Source organism: Helianthus annuus, chromosome 13 (genome assembly GCF_002127325.2).
Source record: "Helianthus annuus cultivar XRQ/B chromosome 13, HanXRQr2.0-SUNRISE, whole genome shotgun sequence".
NCBI classification, from domain to species: domain Eukaryota; kingdom Viridiplantae; phylum Streptophyta; class Magnoliopsida; order Asterales; family Asteraceae; genus Helianthus; species Helianthus annuus.
The window spans coordinates 126,833,119-126,854,733 of record NC_035445.2 but is presented as its reverse complement, the minus strand read 5'-3'; the positions used below and the strand labels follow the sequence as shown (position 1 = coordinate 126,854,733).

At 38.3% G+C, this 21,615-nt stretch overlaps 2 long non-coding RNA genes across 3 annotated transcripts; one reads left to right on the top strand and one right to left on the bottom strand.

The window, feature by feature from the left end:
* Nucleotides 1-6,218: 6,218 nt before the first annotated feature.
* LOC110899258 lies at nucleotides 6,219-8,537 on the bottom strand. Of its 2 annotated transcripts, none has more exons than XR_002570040.2 (3): nucleotides 7,685-8,531; nucleotides 7,346-7,586; nucleotides 6,219-7,246 (listed from the first exon to the last, which is right to left on the bottom strand). It is a non-coding gene; the product is annotated as an uncharacterized LOC110899258 (long non-coding RNA). The 2 variants fall into 2 exon arrangements; XR_002570039.2 differs by having other exon boundaries at nucleotides 6,224-7,246; nucleotides 7,761-8,537.
* LOC110899259 lies at nucleotides 8,251-9,559 on the top strand. Its single transcript, XR_002570144.2, has 3 exons — nucleotides 8,251-8,301; nucleotides 8,392-8,680; nucleotides 9,514-9,559. It is a non-coding gene; the product is annotated as an uncharacterized LOC110899259 (long non-coding RNA).
* Nucleotides 9,560-21,615: the final 12,056 nt, after the last annotated feature.

The window sequence follows — 21,615 nt, the reverse complement described above, 5'->3', positions numbered from 1 at the left end:
GTCATGAACATCTGGAGGAGGGACAATGAAAGCTTGGAAGATTTCATAACAAGGTACAACAAAGACGTGTTGGAAATTGGTGATGTGCATGACCACTTAATATGTGCGCAGTTCAAATACGCGGTAAGGTGTGATGAGCGGAACAATGCCGCCAAAGTCTATGCTCAAACAGAGCGCAATTTAAGCTCCAACAGACCACCAATGCCCTAAAACCGCCCCAAGACATGAGCGGAAGCAGTGGTAAGAAATTCAAGAAAAAATGGAAAGACTCAATATTGGTGCATATTTCGTATGTCTGCCACTGTGCGAATAGTTAGATAGAGCGTATGTTGAATATTGTATAGAATAGGAGAAAGTTGTACATAGTATTGTAATTGTCAAAGTCCATCCAGACGGATGACCATCCGGACGGATGACAATCCAGACGGATGACAATCCGACATGGTGTAGGTAGTTGTCTATAAACAGGGACTTGGGGTTCCCATTTGGACAAGATTTTGGTCCCTGAGGGGAGATGCTGTCCAACTGGTCTCGTGGTGCTGTAACTTTCAGATATAGATATGAATAAGAGACCAGATTATAAGTGACTGCTCGGTGTCGTATCTATATTCTACTCCTTTCTTAGTCGTAATAAACGTGCCAAACACGTCGTATCGGGACCAAAGCTCCATCAAACTCACCGGTTCCTGGATTAGCAGTGGTATCAGAGCTACGGTACCGATTTAATCGATCTAACAGTCGGTTAAATCACCCAAAGCTCATCAATTTTGGGTTAAAACGGGAGTTTTAACGTTAAAAAAGAGAAAATCATCAAAATAAAGGTCAATTCACGGATATATTTTGGAATTGAAGCCATCATTATGTTCGGAATTGAGTCACACACAATCCTTTGAAGTTTCATCATGAAATTCACACAAATAAAGATTCTGGATCGAAAAAAATGCGATTTGGAGTGTTCTGATCGGATGACCATCTGATCGGATGACCATCCGATCGGATGACCCTCCGAACCATGTCATTGTCTTGTGTTTAAAAGATCAGTTGGTTTTCACTCGAATGCTCACTCGATCGGATGACCATCCGATCGGATGGCCATCCGATCCACAAAGACAAGTTTGTCCTTTTTGCCATTCGATCGAATGACAATCCGGACAAGAAGACCCATCTGATCGGATGACCATCCGAAAACATGCCATTCGACCAGATGAACAAATGCCTAAACAAGGCATTTTTTGATCGCAACGACGAGGAGAGTCTCCAGAAAAAATCTGGTGATTGAAAATTTTTTCGGGTTTTTAACGATCAAGCTAGGTTGTTCGGGGACACCATCGAGGGCTTCAGTGAACAAATTTGATGATGCAATCACGGATTATGGAAATTAGTGGGGTAGTCATGATAATGGTGCAGAATGTTTATCATCTGGGTTATCTGACTATTTATGGGCCAAAATGAATAATCCGCAATGATGAAAAACTAACGTTTTGAGGAAAATTGTGATATTTTCGGCAGAGTCGAGTTTTTCACAGATAAAAGGGGACTGAATTGCTCAGTTTGAGTGGGAATTCAGTGATAGAGACGTCATAATTTGAAAAAATGAGGGGGAATAAAACTTTCAATGTCATATGTTGAAATTCTGGCATTTTTGAAATTCGTGACACTGCAACAGTATTCGGGTGGTTTCGACTTCAGATTGTCAGGGGGAATGTGAATCTGATCATGAGTGAAAGTTTCTGACATCAAGATGATCCGAGGTGTTGATATCTGATCATGGACGAAAGCATCAGAGATCGATCTGAGAGTGATCGTGGATGATAGCTTCTGAGATCTAGATTATCCTAGGAGATGAATCTGATTGTGGATGAATGCTTGAGAGATCAGATTACATTACTAGATGATTTGTTTCCGGTGAAGATTTGTAGATTGTGGAGAATACAGTTTACACGGATCAATCATTCTTACGGTGCTTAAAGGTGATCACGGTACACGGGATATCAGATCTTTAGGGGGAACCACGGATTTTAAGTTAACCAGTGGGGTGTTTGAAGTTTCTATCAATTGCCGGTTGAGTTTTTGTAGATTCTTAGATCGAGCAAACAGAATGCGAGATCATGGTGCTGACATGACATATCAAAAACTGAGCTCGGATGTGGTTAAAGTTGAAACAGAGGATGCTGCATTGACTAGTTTCAAACTGGTGATTGTTCGTGAAGGTTGCAGTTTAGCAAATCAGAGGAGAGTCGTGAACTGTGCAAAAGACCTGAATATTCATTTCAGGGGTAATTAGTGCTTTTCTTTAACAAAGCAAACCCGAATCATCAATCAAGGGGGAATCTATTGTCAGATTTCAAGATGCCTGATTGAAGTTGCAGAATATTCAAACACGGCTCAAGGTTCTCAAAGTGTTAAAGACGTTTCGACAGTGACAGCCGAGGGGGAATCTGTTGGTGCATATTTCGTACGTCTGCCACTGTGCGAATAGTTAGATAGAACGTGTGCTGAATATTGTATAGAATAGGAGAAAGTTGGACACGGTATTGTAATTGTCAAAGTCCATCCCGACGGATGACCATCCGGACGGATGGATATGGTGTAGGTAGTTGTCTCTAAATAAGGACTTGGGGTTCCCATTTGGACAAGCTTTTGGTCCCTGAGGGGAGATGTTGTCCAACTGGTCTCGTGGTGCTGTAACTTTCAGCTATGAATTAGAGACCAGATTATAAGTGACTGCTCGGTGTCGTATCTACCTTCTAATACTTTCTTAGTCGTAATAAACGCACCGAACACGTCGTATCGGGACTGTAGCTCCGTCAAACTCGCTGGTTCCTGGATTAGAAGAATGCCATCTGGTCGGAGGGTCTTCCGTCCGGATGGTCATCTGTCTGGATGACCCAAGCCATCCGACCGGATGAGCTTAACAATTAACGAATCGCTCCCGTATCGTCAAGTTATAATATAACATTTACACAAAACTATACATACACACACAGTATAATAACCCTCCTTAAAATATTTTGGACACCCCTAAATATCCTAAAAGATACCCCGTATACGAGAAACGACACTGAAATACCTTTATTTCAATAAATAACAAATAAAACAAGAAAACTGGGCCGCTCGCGGGCCGCAACCCAGTTAGTAGAAACCGTCGCGGGGCACGAGGTCCCTTCCTTGCCCAGCACACAAACGAGCCATGTGTCCAGACACATGTCGAGACCAGCCATGACTCAGCAAACCCTAAACCGCCCTATACCCGCTCGCGGGCCGCGAAGCCTTCTCCTGTTTCTCTCGCGAGGCGCGAGAAACCCAACGAACAGCCCTATAAATAGATCAGTCGAGCCTTCAGTCCAATTCGTTCAAAACTTTCTCAATCTCTCTCAAATTCTGAATTGAAGAATTTATACTCGGGTATTATACCCGCTAAAATAGCAAAGCTTTGCCTCGATTTAAGTATTATAACCCCGCTTACGTATTAGATACACTGCCCGATTGATCTAGTGCTCCGTAAAGGCTGTCGAGGTTCTGCCCGACGTAGTCGTTGGAGTTCTGTCTCGGGGATGGTATAACTAATGTAAATTGGGTTATTTTACTAACACGTGTGCATTGTTTAATTAATAGATTATAACCAGGAAGTCACAAGGAAATATCTAAAGTAGCAATGTGAGTAATCTCCTTTTTTAAACTGTTTTTTTACAAAACCTCAATTGTTTTACATTATGATTAACAGTGATTGAGTATTTGTAATTCTACAATTATCGTCGTTATGTTGGGGTTTTGTATACAAAATTTGTTACTACACTGTGAGTAGTAACATGACCACAAGTTGGGTTGATAGTGCCATGGGTGGTAATTAAACTAAGAACTAGAAACAAATATAATTGCAAGATCGCCGTCAATACTCAATACTGTAAAATGATAAAACCTGTTTTAATTAAACTAGGATTCACTCACAAGTATTTCTTGCTGATAAAATGTTTTAAACACGTGTTTCAGGTAACTGTAACTGGTAACTTAGTGTGAAGCCAATAAAAGCCAGCTGGAGAGCACCGAAGGCTTAGAAAAGTGGCCATAAAAGTTACCTAATTAAAAAGGAGAATTGTTTTCAATAATTAGGGTTATTCCCTAAAAATATACTAAAATGAAAATCGGGTTTTGTCCCATTTATCTATTATAAATGTATTATCAGAAAAATTTGGGTTTTATCCCATTCATCTATTTTAAACAGAATCGTGTTTAACTCTGATAAAAATATTTCCTAACTACGATCCTAATGAAAATTTCCGCTGCCAAAATTGATAAACACCGATACCACTGAATGTGCGAAGCTCGCGGCCGCCCGCCTCCCGGGTCAAGGGGTCGGGGGTTGTGACAAAAGGTGGTATCGATCTATGCCACTGATTTAAGCCCTTTAGGTGTTTTTCCAATAACTAAACATTTGCCTTAGGAAATCAATATCTTATGTGTTATCCTATGAACATAAAATCTTAATATGTTTATAATGATTTTTATATCATTCAACAAATTGTGAATTCCCAATATGTGTTACCCATATCTGTGTTTTACAGTTATGACATGCTTAATATTACTAAGATATTAATAATATTATGTCTTAACAAATTTTATGATATTATATATATATATATATATATATCATATATTTGTATGAAAATAATCTAGTATGAATCTTATAACATTATCCTTACTATTAAAAACAGAATCTTATGAATAGTATTTGAGAGCAACTGAGGAATTTCACACTATAACCACACCACATATACTCTTCTTCAACCCTTGCCCAGCGGAAACGACGGTCGTACTGGGGTTTCCGGTCACCGCAGCAGCAGTCAACAGCTGCACGGTGGCTAGGGTTTAGTTGTCGTTTCAGGTGATACTAACGGAAACCGACGGTGACGGTGGTTAGGATATCACCACAGTGAAGATGGCTTCAAGAAACTCGGGTGAAATAACTAGGGTTCCAGCCATATTTCGGCGAGTTTCCGGCAAAAGGATTAAAGCTTGCATGTACCATGTTCGTGTAGATTGCTGACCGATTCGTCTAAATGTGTGCTTTTCTGTTTGTTAAGGTAAAACCTGTCAACCCACCCCACCGATCTCATGATTTCACATGACAACATATCTGCCTATGTTTATTTTTACTCCGGCGACGTCTGGCGGCCTAATAGGTTATAGGAGATGAAGATTGTAAGTTTTGTTATAAATCCCTTTTCTCCATGTTAAAATGATTTGAAAGTAATGGTAGGCTTGACTATTCAGAAACTTGAAGTTTATTTAGATAATATTAAACATTGAAACCATTTTATTTATATTTTCATTTTGATAGAACTGCTATGCTGAATTTCTAAGTGAAAAGAAAAATCAGTTTTCTAGAGTTCATAAAAGAATTTTGGGGATTATAACCTGCAAGTATTTATAGACTTCAAAACACTGATGTTTTAAGAGCAGTTATGTTAATTTTATTCGAGACCAAATTTCTGGCATGCCAAAGTAGAAGCTATCCTTTTGTTACCTAAATATATTATATTTAGGCTACTGAACTTTGCCGCCATCTCAAGTAATTACAAATATGTAATTACATGGTTACTTTTATGTAATGTGTGCCCATTTCTTTGAACTGAAAGCATACAACAAAAAATGGGATTACCTTCACTGTCGTAAATTGAATTTATTAGATTTGAGTAAATTACGTTTTTGGTCCCTGTGGTTATATCACTTTTACTATATTAGCCCAAAATAAGAATTTTTAACATATCTGCCCCCATGGTTTCTGTAACTAACCATTTTGGCCCCTAAGTCTAGAGATCATGGGGGCCAAAATGGTTAGTTATAGAGACCATGGGGGCTAAAATGGTTAGACTTAGGGGCCAAAATGGTTAGTTATAGAGACCATGGGGGCAGATATGTTAAAAATTCTTATTTTGGGCTAATATAGAAAAAAGTGATATAACCACAGGGGCCAAAAACGTAATTTACTCATCAGATTTTGACCAATAAGTTTATATTATGCATATACACTTTTATGTTTGATGATGAATTTGTGTACAGATTACATTGTCCTGAGTTCAGTTCTTTGTCTGCCAGTTAATTGTTGGCCTTTTGTTTCCTTGGAATTAAATATATGTTAGCAAAGAATATGAAGCTTCGTTAATGTTTGCGTTAAAAAATTTGGTTATTTAAGGGGTGAGTTCTTAGCTTATGTTATAATACTTGTCCGGTTACATTGTTATTGATTGATGTTGTTACACAACCACAACCAGCACATACATACATGTACAATCATTTCCTTCTTAAATTTATAAAACAACGTGTTTTATTATTCCCAAATGTAGTTTTGGTTCTAAAAGCTTGATAGTAGTCTGCTCTATACTTCTCATTGATAACTCTAACCTCGGTCTTCTTCCCAACTTATGTGTAGTTTTCAGCAACAAATACTTTCAGTGACATGAAGGTATGCACTCTACCCAAAATTTCTCAGTTAGGCCTGATTTTAAAGCCTTTGTACTATTGATTGTTGTATATTTGTTTCACAGTCCAATCTACCTTTAAATATTAGTTTTTGATGACGGTATGATCCTTGGTTGTGTTTCTACATGTCGACAGGTGAGTGGGTTGTTATGCTGAATGGTAAAAGGGACTAGGCAGGCGTTTAGTATGCAACCGTTGCGGGTATGTAATCATACTCTATGACTTGGCAAGGCATTTGAATCATTTTTGCTTTTACACCAGGGTGTGTAGTCATGTTTTTATAATTGTTCTCCTATATGTACATTATAGCCAAATATATTACCAAACCTGGACAATGATAAATCTCAAATGGATAACACATAACCAAAGTCACTTCAGGATGAAGTTACTCATGATTATCATCATAGTTGTCACTTGTCAATAGCGGCTATAGCGCGCTATGTAGCGAGGCGACCAAGTGTCGCTATTTGGGCCATAGTTTACATATGAAACATCTTTGCCACTATACAATACTAATAGTCGATCGTTCTTAACTTGACAACAACTTGAAATTGGTATGGGCATATTAATTCGCCTAACATATAATATAATATCAAATATTCTTACTGCGAAAAGTTCATAAATCGAAGCCAATGCGCATTAAATTTCGTCAAATTTTCTGCTTCCTCCGAGCAAGTAGATGATGATGTCGCGTTCGCAGTTCGCTTAGGACAAAGGAAAAAATTCCTTGAACCTAACTGGATCAACTTTTCATCCGGATCTAAACCTGTTTAGTAACCAATTTATAAAAAAATCAATTTCATAACTAATAAGTAATCATATGCACTATATGTCACGTTTTAAAATTAGATAAACACTAGCTTACTTTCTAAGCTAATTTCGTCAAATTTTCTGCTTCCTCCGAACAGGTAGATGATGATGTCGCGTTCGCAGTTCGCTTAGGACAAAGGAAAAGTTCATGAATCGAAGCCAATGCGCATTAAATTTCGTCAAATTTTCTGCTTCCTCCGAGCAAGTAGATGATGATGTGGCGTTCGCAGTTCGCTTAGGACAAAGGAAAAAATTCCTTGAACCTAACTGGATCGACTTTTCATCCGGATCTAAACCTGTTTAGTAACCAATTTATAAAAAATCAATTTGATAACTAATAAGTAATCATATGCACTATATGTCACGTTTTAAAATTAGATAAACACTAGCTTACTTTCTAAGCTAATTTGCGAGTAATGGAGACCGAAACTAGACGGATCAAGTGATGATAACACCGGTCACTTGCATACCTTAGAGTAGAACCGTAGAGCGTCCGCAATAAGATCCCTCATAGTCGTCAGACCCTTGTCGCCGTCCTCCGCCATCAACACGTCTATAAGTCGCCCTGTTGTTGTCGTCAACTGCCCTATCACCGACGTTGTCGTTCTGCCCAAATCGAAGTCGGCGACATCACACCACAGACCAGGCGATGGTTTTCGTCAGAATATTAGGGCTCCAATAGGTACTTTAGCTTAATTTTTTCACATTTGAGTGTTCATTAAATAGAATCATTGGAATTGTTGTTGATTTGGTGGTCTAAATTGGCTGTTCAGCTGGTGGGTATGCTTACAGTAACAAGATGGAGGTGGCGAGAGCTACGGTTGTGACTGGTCTCTGTTTAACTCTGGCAAGAATTCTGGTAATCATTGCTTCAATTACATGTGTCTTTCACAGTTAGATCGATTTTCGTTGTTTTCTTTTAACCTATTTTTTGTGACGATGGCGACCCCAAGGGAGTTAACTTCAGAACAGAATGATATCGACAAGTTTCTTCAATTTGCCATCATGAAGGTACCGTATCTTTGTATTTATGATTTTAAGGTTTCAAGTTTGGGGTGAAATTCATGGTTTTGAGGTCTGTGGAATTCATTTCTGGAGCAGATGGTTGCAGGTACAATGTATTAAATTGAAAGGGTAGCGAATGATGGTTGTGAGAAAAAAACTTATGAAGCTATAGTTTGGGGGAAGCCATAGATGAACTAGACCAGCTACACCACCCAATTTGAGGTACGGTTCTAATTTCATCTAACCTATTGATTTAAGATTTCTCCCTAAATACAGATGAACCCCGAATCCATTATTGTCGGTGTCACACCCCGACCGCGTAAAGCACCAACCGCGGCGGAAACGTCGGGGAGTGGAGCGACAGAATTATTGTTCCACAACCAAGGTAATTAAAGTTTTGTATTATTAGGTAAAATGTTTACATTGTCTTATGAATTTAACAGAAACATAACATAATTAACTGTCTTTTAAGTCACTAAGGCCCAAGTCCGCCTAAGTGTAGCACAAACATCATCATGCATTAGCACTTGAAACACATGCAAAAATAGGTACGTCAGCATAAAAATGCCTGTGAGATACATAGGTTTTGTTTATGCAGGATTCATGACTTGTAGTTAAAAAAAGTGTTTAACAAAAATGTAGTCATGAACCTTGTAAAATGTTTTCCTTTATAAAATCATATGAAAATCGATGTGAGAATCAAATGATAATAAAAGGATAATGCATGGTTAAATGAATAACCAAGTAAAAGTGAATTTATAAAAAATATGTAATTTGTAAAACAATGTCGTGTCCTTGTATAAAATGTTTCATGTCTTTGTCAAAGTGCTTTAGATAACGCTACAATGTATAATATAATAAAAGCACTTAGATATAGGAAGTACCAGCGGCGTATCCACCATGCTTTTATCACATTACACATAGGCTCGTTATATAAGTCACTGATCAATAATAAACCAAAGTGTCTTGTTTAAAACCAATGTCAAAATATTTATGTGTAAACCATGTTCAATGTCATGTGTAAACTGTGTCATGTAAACCTAAATGTAATGTATAGCAAGTAGAAAGTATCTACTCAAACTATATGATAATGTCAATGTGAAAAACGATGTCATATATGGTGAATAAATAGTATTTACTCAACCCCATAGGAAAATGTACAAAACAAAGTTTTTTTTTGAATAAACCTAAGTTTAAATCAAATGTTATGTTTTGCAGAAAACCATGCTTTATGGATACGAACATTTATGCAGTAATGTTTACCGCATACATTCAAGCCTTGCGACTGTTTGGACAAACCCTTAAACGATTTAAAGGTTTATCAAGTTATGTATATCGGATTCTGTCATTCCCAACTTCCAAACAAACCGAGGAAGTCGGAAAACGGGATTTGTCAAGTCGTATGGTACCATTACATACTACCGAGCGGCATGATCAGTGTTAATGAATGTACTATTGTCCCGTTAAACATACCAAATGTCATACCAATGTAAGCATGCTATGAAAACCATGTACTAAGTATGCTAAGTAAACAAACATAGTAGAAATGTTCATGAAATCAATTGTGCTAGCATGCTCAGTAAACATACATAGCAGAAATGTGATGTAAATCAATGTGTCCATATGCTGAGTAACCATATGCAACAAAGTGTCTATGAAATCAATGTGCTAGCATGCTCAGTAAACATACATAGCAAAACATAATTGAAATCATGTACTAAATGTGTACTAGGTGAAACTAGCATGTTTATGTCAATAAATCAATGAACAGCACCAAAGTAACAAGTATGTACATGTGTATCACCCCAAAGTATTTGAAAGCGGTAAAATAGGGGACTATGTACTCACTTGGGATTGCTTATTAGTCTTGAGAATAAGACCAAATAAAGCTCCAAGGATCACGAATTCAAACGGCACCTAATATTGGTAACTATGTTAATAGTCGGATCCTAAATCGGGAGATAGGATAGAATGAGGTTCTATATATCAAATGAGTATTGGCACTCATATGGAATGATTTAAAAGTCCCAACATTCTGATTTGAAAGTCTACCTAAGCGCTTTTGACCCGTTTCGACCCGTTATGGCAGTATAAGCTACTATAACGCATCGGTTGCGTAAAACTAAGGTTGGATGGTTAACTATGTGCTATGTCAAGTCTTATATGCCCAATTATGCCTAAATATGTTACTAAATCAGATTATATGTCAAAGACTTGATCACATATGCAAAATATGAGTTTATGCTTCAAAAGGGCATTTTGATCATTTTTTATGTGTGACACCTGTGTCACTTCAACCATCAAACAAATACCAAACCAATGAAATATTGTGTTTCATACTTGGTATTTGTATAAACATGTGTATCATTTGCACATATCAACTCTTGTTCGATTTCGGGCTTTAGATCGCTTTCTGGAGGGTTATAAGCGCACTGATGCGTAAATATAACCAGTTTAATGCAAAAAACACTCCAGAATAGTGACATAGGCTTAACATACCTTAAATAACCTTTACACAACTTAGAAATAAGTTTTGGAAGGTTTGGTATGCCGAAATCAAGTTTATTCGATTACAGGGACTAAATTCGACAAACTGCAAAAGTATTCCAATTTGAACTGTAACAAACCTTCCGGAACTTGACCATAAGTTAAACATACCCTAAATATCCTTTACATAGCTTAGAAATAGGCTTTGAGGTATTCGGTGTGCTAAAATAAACTTTTTGGTCATTGAGGGACTAAAAGCGTCAAAAAGTGCATAAGTTTGCATTTTCGCGCATAACTTACGTTCCGAATACATCCGGACATCCAAAAATTTATGCAAGCATTAAAATATTTTATTTTAGTGTTTGGCATGAGAAAAATCCATTCGTCGCGCAATTTGGATCGTTTTTCGCGCTTATGCGCATTCCGTCGTAATTTAGCAAACATCGCGCTCGTACGGCCAAACGAACCGACATCTGGAATATTTTTGAGCATGTTTCAAGTTCCCCACACTTTAACTTCATCTTAGAGCCTTGAAATGAGGTTAACGGGGCTTAAACGTGCCAAAAATGGGCCAAAATACATGTTTCTGAAGTGCAGGGACTAAAACTGCAATTTCTGAACTGTGACCCTCAGGCGGGGCGCGTAATATCCCATGTATATCTTACACGGGCCGCGTGGCCTCCCCAGACCTGCAAAATTGTTGCAAACAGCTGTTTATAGCTGTTATACACCTCAAAACCCACTGCTAATGGTATTTTCAAAACAAGGGACTGAAACAATGGGCTCTAATGGTTTTGCAAAACAATGGGTACACATGGACGGCCTAGATCGAAGCACGTTTCTCGATGAACGATCCTAACGGTTGTGCCATGCCTATAAATACCCAACCCAACTTCATTCATTTCCCACATTTAATCTGATTCAAAGCTTTCTAAGTGGAAGTATATACTTCCTACCTGAAAGCGAATCGGGTTAAATCTTGCGGGGACCTTCTGTAAGTATTCTTTCGCGTTTTTCATTCGTTTTAGCGTTAAAGTCAAACTGCGTTTGACTTTCTGCATTGACCAGTTTATGGTCAATGCGAAGTTCATTTGAACTTCATAACGTGAGCGTAATCACAATGGTTATAGTCCCTAGTGACTATACCTACTGATTTCCACGTTCTCTAGGCTTAGTGACGAGTCGTAGTTTCGGCCAAAATGCGTTTTCTCACGTATTTTGTAATCAAACTACTCTAGAGTATTAAAACTGTTTGTTTTAATACCAAACCTGTTTTCTAACTTTACTAAACATGTTTTAGCATGTTTAGCTCGTCGCTTTTAGATTTTTGCTTGTCTAGGGTCGTAAAGGTAAGCGATCTAAATAATCGCTTATACTTTGGAACCCGACCCATTTGGTCGATCTTTAGGATCCAACCAAACACATTAGGTGACCATAGTTGTCTAGGGAATAACCTTCCGAGGTTATACCTTATGGTCACGTCGTTTAAATAGTTGTATGATAAGTAGTTCTTATGCCTTAGGTAAATTACCAAAATACCCTTTTTACGCATAAATTCATATTAAGCATATGTAACATAAATTTTGACATCTAAACTGATTTGGCAACAATATTAAACATGTTAAGGCATATCTTACTTGTCATAGGGCTAGTTAGGCGGTCTGAATGCGTTTTACGCAAACGACACGTTAACGTAGCATAAGCTACCTAAACGGGTCGTAATGGGTCATAAGCACTTAGGTTAGGTTTCATTTTAGTATGTGGGCTTTGTTTAACCATGTCATATGAGTTCCAATACTCATTTGGTTTACGAAACCTCATACTATCCAATCTCCCGATTAGGTCCGGTTATTTATGTAATTATCTATATAGCGTGCCGTTTGATTCCGTGATCCCTCTAGCTTTGCTTGGTTGTTGTTCAAGACTTCTAAGCACCCTCAAGTGAGTACATAGACCCCTCTTTTACTGTTTTTCAAACGTTTTGGGGTGAAACACATGTGCCTACTTGTTACTTTCGTGTTTTCATGTTTACATATCATATACTTGCTATGTTCACTAGTACACTATTAGTACATGATTTCATTATGTTTTTACTATGTATGCCCATTGTGTGCATACTTAGTACATCGTTTTACATGACATTTTATGCTACGTATGTTCGTTTAGCGCATACTTAGTGCATTGTTTTACATTACCTTTTCATGCTATGTATGTTCATCATACTTAGTACATTTGTTTTTCATCACATGCTTACATTTTGGGTATGACATTTGGTTTGTTTAAGTGGGACCATATACATTCATTAACTTTGATCACGCCGCTCGTTAGTAGGTAATGGTACCATAGGAATTGACAACTCCCGTTCCTGACATCCTGGGTATGTTTGGATGGAAGGAATGACCGAATTCGATTAAAACATTTACACAGATAGACCTTTAAATTCGTTTAGGGGTTTATCACCACAGTCACAAGGCTTGAATGTATGCATTTTAACAATACCGCATAAATGTTTGTATTCAGTATAGCATGCATTTCCACAAAACATAACATTGATTTAAACCACGTTTTACTTCAATACATTGTTTTGTGCATTTTTACCTATGGTTTAGTTGATACATATATCACTTGCCATACATGACATTTTGTTTATACATTACATGATTGACATTTGACATAAACATTTTGACATGGTTATCACAATGACATTTGACAATTGGTTTAGACATGGGCAATTTACATTGGTGGTTTGTTTGGGTAAGGGATTTAAGTAACGAGACGTGTGTAATGTGAAACAAGCATGGTGGATACGCCGCTGGTACTTCCTATATATAAGTGCTTGTATTATATTACATGTCGTAGCGTTATTTAAATCATTCAATTTGGATTTACACATTTTTACACAAATAACATATTTTTCACAATACATTGTTTTACAAAACAGTTTGTTTTATACAAATTCTTTTTACTTGGTTATTCATTTAACCTTACTATCATTCTTTTAACTATACATATCTATCATCGCTTTTCAAACGATTTATAAAACAAAACATTTTACAAGGATCATGACTGATTTTTGTTAAACAACTTTTTTCTAAACTTATAAGTCATGAATCCTAACTCAATAAAACCTATGTACTCACCGGCATTTTTATGCTGACGTACCTATTTTCACATGTGTTTCAGGAGATGATGCATAGGATTGATCAAGATACACATAGGTGAACTTGGGCCTTAGTGACATTAAAAGATGCAAGACTAGTTAATTTTGTTATTCTTCTTTGTTTGTTAAGACATTGTAACTCTTTTTATTAATAAAACAACATTTCAATTTTCCATGTGTTATGAAACAATGATTCTGTTACAACACTCCCCGATGATTCCGCCACGTTTTGTTGTTTTACGTGGTCGGGGTGTGACAGAAAAGTTGGTATCAGAGCTCATGGTTATAGGGAATTAGGTTATTAGTGATGCTTTGACCTAGTCTATAACCTTCCTAGGACCCTAACGCGAGTTTACTTGCGTTTAGTCATAAAACAATACCGTCACTTATCCTTAAGTGACAACCACAATAAGAACATAAATTTTGATCTGCCTTGAAAACTAATCATCTGTTCTAGGATGATTTATTGTAAGGTTTTGAACCCTTCCAGTTTGACTCATATTTGGCTTAGTGCTTTTTGAGTTTTCAAACTCGTCAAAGTTTGGGTCTAAATAATGTGAACACGTGCAAACTGGAAGAGTGAATGCCTGTACTCTGAGTTTTCTGTCTAAGGCTAGAGTGTTCGTACAAATCCGCAGTATCGGACCAGTCACTCTTACCTGGGAACTCTTGGGGTGAGTGTTCACTTATAGGCAGCATGTCTTTAGCGATACATTATTATGACACGTTTGCTTTGATTTGTCACCATCTCATTTGTTTGCCTTAGGTAACAAACAAATGATCGCAATTTTTTATGCGTTGCCATTCTGTTTTGATTATCCGATAACGTTTCACTTGCTTCTTCCTATGCCTTCCATTTCCTTCTAGAATGTCTCTTCATCTCAGCAACGGTCAAATGTCCGAGCAAACAGCCAAATTTGCCCAGCAAATAAGCGAAGTGATACTGAAGTCTGTGGATCTAGGCATTGCCATGTCTCGTCTCAAAAAAAAATGTAGCCACTCAAGAGTCACCGAAGGAAGCAGAAGTCAGGCCTGCACCAAAATCAAGGAAGCGTAAGGCTTCAAGGAAACCCGCAGCAGTTACACCTAATCAAGCGGGACCTAGCCAAGTGGCAGCGCCAACAGCTAGGAAGCCGTACATAGGAACTGCCCCATGGTGCAAACGATGCAACCGTCATCATTCAAACCTCGTACCCTGCTCTAAATGTACCTACTATGGACGGTTGGGACATTTGATTAACATATGCCGCTTTGCTATCCAGAACAAAGCTTCTATAAACCTTGCTGCTACCCAACTCCAAGTCAACCCTACTCAAGCCCGTTTCCCGTCTGGTACTTGCTGCAACTGTGGTGAGACGAGCCATTTTCAGGAACAAATGCTCGAAGATTGTCAATGCAAATCCAACCCTTGGATGAGCATTTGGCGGAGCAAAAGATGTTGCTATCTTATGCCTTTGTTCCTTTTGTTTTCTTGCATTGTGAAACAATCTGTTTTGTTCATAAAGAAAAGTCGTTGTTCGCAAATCTGATGTACAAGTGTAGTTACATGTGTGTATGGCATTTCCCTATGATACCTACACCAAGGAACTATGTTCTTTACAAACTACTCTTGTGATTCTCCCTTTCAAGTGATCGCTCATGATTTCCTTGAAAATTTTAAGTACTCTTTTCATTCTAGGAGACGAAGTACAATAAATAAAGCAAAATTGTGAGTAATCGTGCTTTTTGCACATCTGTGCCTTTGAAATCCTTGGTTAGATAACTAAGGGTATTATCAAATTTCATACCCATTACGTTCTGATTTTTCAACATGCATAACATAAGTTTTCAAAACAACCTTCATGATTTCAAAAACATTATATATATAGTTCAAAAACGTTTTTAATATAGTATATTTACTTAACATATCATATGCATGATTTCAAAAAAAAAAAAAAAACATTGTGTATATTTTCAAAAACAACCTCCATGATTTCAAAAACAATGTCTATGTTTTCAAAAACGACCTTCATGATTTCAAAATGTTATTAATACAGTATAATTACTTATATCAAGTGCATGATTTCAAAAGCACCATTCATGTTTTCAAAAACCTTATACATAATTTCAAAATTCATCTTGCATGATTTTAAAACATTTTTTTATACCTACCTAATACACCTACTTTATGATTTCAAAAGTATTATATATAGGGTTTTCAAAGACGTTGAACACATTTTAGAACCCTATGCATAGTTTTCAAAGTATTCTCCTCATACATTAACTTAACCTTCAAATTCCGCTTCATATGTCGCCTTGGCATATCTAGCATCTCAACTTCATAAGCATTTTTACTTCATGTTTTGAATTAAGCACATCCAGTGCAAGGGTTCAAAACATCTTCAACTTCTAAAATCCATATGGGATCTTTTTATCTTCACAATTAGACCCTTGTGGATGATTATCATTCAAATCGGAGTCCTTAATTGGATTCCTTGTGTACCTAAATTCGAACATTTTGATTCTTTATAATCGAAATCGAATTTCCTCTTTAAGATCTTTCTATCTTCATAGTTAGATTCTTGATAATGTTTAAAAGTACCAAATGAAATCCATGGATTGGATTCCTGGTGTGCCTTAAATATCCGTGTCCAAAGATAACAAATCAAGTTAAACAATTATATGATTATGTGTTTATGCACTTTGTGTTTTCTTTTATGCATTTTTGTGTTTTTGAATACTCTGGATATTCATTATCCAAATCCTCGTAGAACCTTTCATATCTTTATATGAGGGATTCGTAGTAGGATATTCAAAAAGGTACTACCTTAAATCCCTATTGGGCTTCTACATGATAGACAAGACCCTTGGATTATATAGTACCATTCCATGATTCAAAAGGAGACCCTTTGAGTGGTCTAGTCAAAGGATTGATTCAGAATCCGTTTGAGAATGACATGTGATGATATAAGCTGAAAAGACTCTTTGGCGATCTGGAGATCATTTATTGACTCAATTAAAAAGGACCCCAGTATGGTCTAGTCACAATCATCACAAGCTCGTTCATTGTTTTCCTCCCCTACACATTATAAGATGCACTACGTGACTATGCAAGGAATTACGTAATTATGGATGCATACATAATTACGAAGTTCAGTGCATGAAAACCACGGTAAGACTTATTATGTGTAAGAACCAATAGTGGCAACCGTAACAAAATGTGAACAATGTAATAGAGGTACGGTGGACGCACCAATAACGCTTTATATACTTGTATATAAGTGACCCTCTCACATTGCAAGCATGATGTTATTTAAAGTTACTAGAAGTTCAAGACTCTAACCAGTGTTGTTTGATCTTTTCAACTTCATGTTCCAAGCTCTAACAAGTTTCCTCTAAATAAATTTCGGGACGAAATTTCCTGAAGTAGGGGAGACTGTGACACCTGTGTCACTTCAACCATCAAACAAATACCAAATCAATGAAATATTGTGTTTCATGCTTGGGATTTGTATAAACATGTGTATCATTTGCACATATCAACTCTTGTTCGATTTCGGGCTTTAGATCGCTTTCTGGAGGGTTATAAGCGCACTGATGCGTAAATATAACCAGTTTAATGCAACAAACACTCTGGAATAGTGACATAGGCTTAACATACCTTGAATAATGTGACAACCCGTAATTCTGAGGTTAGTTGACTTAGATTCCACAACCTCTGACGCATATCTCGGTATCTAATTATTTAGTTTATTTCGCGATCCTACAAATTCATTTATTAAGTGTGCACTCGAAATCATTTGTTGGACCTCACATACCCGACCCACTTAAGTTTAACTTGTGTATGTGACAATCGGACCTTATGGGCTTTAGCGAGTGGATCGGGTAAGCAAGTCTAAGCAAGTCTCGTATACTCTTTAACTTGTTAGGCCCATATATCTTGTTCGCTAAAAATGAATCACCGGCCCAACTCATTATATATCTTGTTCGCTAAAAATGAACCACCGGCCCAACTCATTTATTGTTTGTTTACGGTTTGTTTAGGAAAAAGAACTCGGCCCACTAAGCATTCTTATGCCCATGTTCTCTGATTAAAACTAAATTATTTGATATTGATGTGGGCTTAGGCCCATTCCGATTATTAGCATGCAAATCGCCCAACTATTACCAATATGTATGCGTATCATATTGGGATTGCTTCACCATAAAACAAACAACAAACCCTACTGTTCTATAAGTTACGATCGGCATTGAAGGACCCCTCCCCTTTGTCGAAGCCCTACTTCTACTTCTTGAAATTCATTCCTTGTCTTCGGTTCTATACATCGACAGGTTAGTAACAATGAATAATTAGTTGGGTGTCTTGTGATACTTGTTAGTAAAGGTTTGTGTATTTCTGTGTCGTACATTCAAGAATAGGGACCCATTATATAGGGTAAATTACATGACAGAAATATGACAGCCTATCCTATAAATATGGAAACTAGATAATTATACACAATAATATATCTGCTAAGACTCCCCCGCAGTTTGAACGGGAGGAGGACAAACGCTCAAACTGGTCCGGAATGATTGGAATAGCTGTTTAGAGAGACCCTTCGTAAATATGTCCGCATATTGTAATGAAGAAGGAACATGAAGAACTCGAATGTCACCCACGCGGACCTTATCACGAACAAAATGAATGTCGATCTCTATATGCTTCGTGCGCTGATGTTGCACTGGATTATCAGACAAGTAAACAGCGGAGACATTATCACAATAGATAATGGATGCCTGACGAAGCGGAGTATGTAATTCTAGCAGTAGATTCCGTATCCACGTGGCCTCAGCCACGACATTAGCAACCCCCCAATATTCTGCCTCTGCACTTGAATGGGAAACCGTAGGCTGCCGTTTAGACGACCAAGAAATAAGATTGTCACCCAAGAAAACACAAGACCCACTAGTTGACCTTCTTGAATCAGGGCAGCCACCCCAATCCGCATCAGAGTATCCAACCAACTCATTGGTTCTTGACTTAACCATGCGAATACCATAGTCAATGGTACCCTGAATGTACCGGATGATGCGCTTCATAAACGAATAATGAGCATCCCGAGGGTCATGCATGAACAAACAAATCTGTTGCACAGCATAAGAAATATCCGGGCGAGTAAACGTAAGGTACTGTAAAGCACCTGCAAGGCTCCTGTATAAAGTCAGATCAGAGAATCGAGGACCATCCGAAGCACTCAACTTGGAGGATAGATCAACAGGAGTAGTACACGGTTTGCAAGCAGTCATAGAAGCACGGGAGATAATATCCTTTGCATATTGTTGCTGAGACAAGAAGATTCCGTTCTTCAGCTGATCAACCTTGATGCCTAGAAAGTGATGGAGGCGCCCAAGGTCAGTCATGGCAAACTCTCGTGAGAGGGTGCCAATGATAGACTGCAACAATTTCTCATTAGATGCGGTTAACACAATATCATCAACATATAGTAACAGGTAAGCGATATTAGAGGGATCCTGCTGATAAATAAAAAGAGAGTGATCACAAGCACTACTTTTGAAGCCATGAGAGGTAATAAATGTAGCAAACCGTGTATACCATGCTCTAGGAGCTTGTTTGAGGCCGTATAAAGATTTCTTAAGCCGACAAACAAAATCGGGGCACCGACGATCAACAAACCCCGGAGGCTGATGCATAAAGACAGTCTCATTCAAAGTCCCATGTAAAAAAGCGTTTTTGACGTCTAACTGATGAATAGGCCACGACTTAGAAACTGCCAATGATAACACTGTCCTGATAGTTGCCGGTTTAACAACCGGGCTAAACGTCTCCTCACAATCAACACCAACTGTCTGAGAGTTGCCATTAACTACCAATCGGGCCTTATATCGTTCTAACGACCCATCAGAGCGAAACTTATGTCTGAACAACTACATACAACGGATAATGGGTCGATCTGTGGGTCGGGGAACAAGCTCCCATGTTTCATTTTCCTGTAATGCAGAAAATTCAGTCTGCATGGCATGTAACCAGTTAGGATCGGCAAGGGCTTTGGTATAGGTCTTTGGCACGGGTGAGATGGTATCGGTTGTAAGGATGTGGTGAGGTGGTGGATAAGGATAACGGGATTTGGAACGTGTAGTCATTGGGTGTTGATTTGGATGAGGTGGTGGGTTACCCGGTGCAGCGGGTTGTGATGGCTGAGGGCCGGAGGCGGGGCTGGCCATAGGTTGGTTAGGCTGAGATAGTGGATTGGGCTGGGTAGAAGCGGGCTGAGTTGGTGGGTTGGGCCTGGGTCTACGGGAGTAGTGGAATGGGAATGGGGTAACCAGTGATGGTGGTTTGATGGGTTGTTGGAAAGTGAAACCGAGGGGTAGTTGGTCATCAAGGAACTTATAGGTAGCAGGGGTGTGAGGCATGGAGTAGGGGAAGACATGTTCATCAAAGGTGACATGTCTAGAAATGTGGACTTTACCGGTTGTGGGATCAAAGCACCGGTAGCCTCGAAAATCGGGAGGATAACCGAGGAAGATGCACCGAATAGCCCGTGAGTGAAGTTTATGAGGCTGAGTGGTGGAGGTGTTAGGGTAGCACGCACACCCGAACACACGTAAGTGCTCGTAGTCTGGATGGCGGAGGTAAAGAGCAAAGGTGGGCGTATAAAAGTTTAATCGTTTGGTCGGGAGAATATTGTGAAGGTATGTGGCGGTGTGTAAGGCTTCGACCCAAAAGCTTGGTGGGAGATTGGCATGTATTAACAAGGCTCGGACGATGTCGTTTAGGCGACGAATCATCCGCTCGGCACGTCCGTTTTGGGAGGATGTTTGTGGGCAAGAGAAACGAAACAAAAGGCCATGATGAGATGCAAAACTCTTGAAGGCGTGATTGTCAAATTCACCCCCAAGGTCACACTGAAAAGTTTTAATGTGTGGATTAAATTGGGTAAGAATTAGTCGGTGAAATTTAGTAAAGGTTGGAAAAGCTTCAGATTTAAATTTCAACGGGTACACCCACACAAAATGTGAAAAATTATCAATAAGCACCATGTAATACTTATAACCGGATTTGCTTGGGATAGGTGAGGTCCATAAATCACAGTGTATGATGTCAAAAGGAGCAAAAGTAAATGAATTAGATGCATGAAAAGGTAAACGTTTACTATTCGCCAATTGACAAGAATTGCAAAGATTAGACATATTGTCTTTATTACAAGAAAAATGAAAAGTACGACTTAAAATGTCTAAGACTTGAGCCCCTGGATGACCAAGCCTATCGTGCCAAGGAAGAGCAGGTGATGCAATAAAACAAGCTTGAGGAGGCAGTTGAGGTGGTGTGAATGGGTAGAGATCCCCGGTGCTGTTATGGCGAGAGAGAGTCCGTTTAGTGATGAGGTCCTTCAAAGAAAAACCAAACGGGTCAAATTCAATGGAAACATTATTGTCTCTTGTAAAACGACGAACAGAAATAAGGTTTCTAATGATATGAGGGCTGTAAAGGACGTTGGGTAAGATATAGGTACGGTTAGGTAGTGTATGAAAGCCCGTACCGGATCCTTGGATTGGTACACAATTGCCATTGCCTACTAAAATTGAACTGCGTACAGTAGATGAATCAGGGAGAATGATTTTACCTTGATCACGGGTGACGTGTGATCCAGCCCCAGTGTCCATGATATCTTGGTTCCAAGAAGTATTTTGTT